General features: G+C 38.4%; 1 pseudogene; it reads right to left on the bottom strand.

Moving 5' to 3' along the window:
* Positions 1-227: 227 nt before the first annotated feature.
* On the bottom strand, positions 228-1,233 carry LOC103212339 (annotated as a pseudogene).
* Positions 1,234-1,826: the final 593 nt, after the last annotated feature.

Here is a 1,826-nt window from a genome sequence, read left to right as displayed (position 1 = left end):
ACCCTTTCATTTCTCTTTTAATGCTCTTTATTTGGACACATACTTTCATTGGGGATGAAGCCAGAATTTCAATTTTAGAATGCTCTTAACATGCCTGTTATTAGAGAATGTTTGTTAGAAAATAACTGACTAGATTAGGATAAGTGAGACAGTATTTTATGAAAGTTAACCTGACTGGAGAATTTGAGATGTTCACGACATATGTGTAATCTGTACTTCACATCCATTTATTTCTTGGAAAATATTACAGTTCTTTTGATTGAGTCATTGAAGGCTTGCTTTACTTGCTTGTTCCTCAGGGTGTAAATGAAAGGGTTCAGCATTGGGGTGATGGAAGTAGTGAGCACTGTCACACCTTTATTAATGGCCATGGATTCTTTTGCTGAAGGTTTGATGTAGATGAATATGCAGCTGCCATAGGTGATGGAAACCACAATCCTATGAGAAGAACAGGTAGAAAAGGCTTTTTTCTTTTGCTGGGCAGATGGAAATCCTAAAATTGTCCTGATGATATAAATGTAGGACAGAATGACACACATAAGTGTTATAATGAGGGTCAGCACAGCACAGATTATAACAGTCTGTTCCATGAACCAAGTATTTGAACAAGAGATCTTCAAAAGGGGAGATGCATCATAGATAAAATGATTGATGATATTAGAATCACAGAATTCCAGATTTAAGCCCAGGCTCAGTGGAGGGATTATAATACACAGACCAGCTACCCAACAGCAAAAGACAAGCCTTCTGCAGAAGGTGTTGTTCATGATGGTCACATAATGCAAGGGTTTGCAGATGGCCACATAGCAGTCATAGGACATGGCGGCCAGAAGGAAAAATTCTGTTACACCAAAGAGGTCCGTAAAAAATACTTGACTGGCACAGGCACTGTAGGTAATGAGCTTGTCACCTGTTCCTATGTTATACAAGTATCTGGGAATAGAAGCAGATGTGAATGAGATCTCTAAAAAGGAGAAATTTTGTAGAAAAAAAGCACATGGCTGTTTTAAGGTGAGAATCCAGTAAGGTGAGTGTGATGATTGTCATGTTCCCAGTTACACTCAACATGTAGGTGAGAAAGAGAACGATAAAAACCAAAACCTGTAGTTGTGAGTCATCAGTCAATCCCAGGAAAATGAATGTTGTTACCGTATGGTTTCTCATCACTGACTCTTGACTTCTGTCTGATCTGCACGTAATACTCAGAGTTATTTTATTACACATCATTTTAACAGTATTACATCTATCATATTCAGACTTTTCTTGTTAATTGAAATGTTTTATTAAAAGATTCTACTTTTCAAATCCACACTCTGACCAGGATTACTTTTGAGTGCTATTATTCTCTCACCTCATAAGGAGCAAAAATGAAGTGTACCTGAAGTATGATTGTTTGATGTATTTGCTTGATACTTGTTCTTTCTAAGATATGTCAGACAATTTGGGTTCACTATGCACATTCAATGGGAGCTCTGGTAGCATAGTGGCTAAGACACTTGCCTGCTAACCAGACAGCTGGCGGTTCAAACCCACCAGCCACTCCTCGGAAGGAAGGTTGGGCAATCCTACTTCCGTAGTGATACTGCCTCGGAAACCCAAGGAGGGGTCGCTATGAGTCAGGGCTGACTCGACGGCACATAACAACAACAACGACATGCACATTCAATAGTCTCTTGAACTCTTTGTTCCAACTCCATGTTTGAATAATTTTTTTCTGCTTTTTTTCATAGAACATATGCTTTTTTTCCATGAATAGCTCTAAATACTACATGCACACATGCATACAAACACACACACAAACAACAACAACAAGAACAAAAGAATAC

The sequence above is a fragment of the Orycteropus afer genome, unplaced genomic scaffold, assembly GCF_000298275.1.
Source record: "Orycteropus afer afer isolate SDZICR_OR568_19922 unplaced genomic scaffold, OryAfe1.0 scaffold00923, whole genome shotgun sequence".
Classification (NCBI taxonomy): domain Eukaryota; kingdom Metazoa; phylum Chordata; class Mammalia; order Tubulidentata; family Orycteropodidae; genus Orycteropus; species Orycteropus afer.
This window is presented reverse-complemented; position numbering and strand designations above follow the sequence as displayed.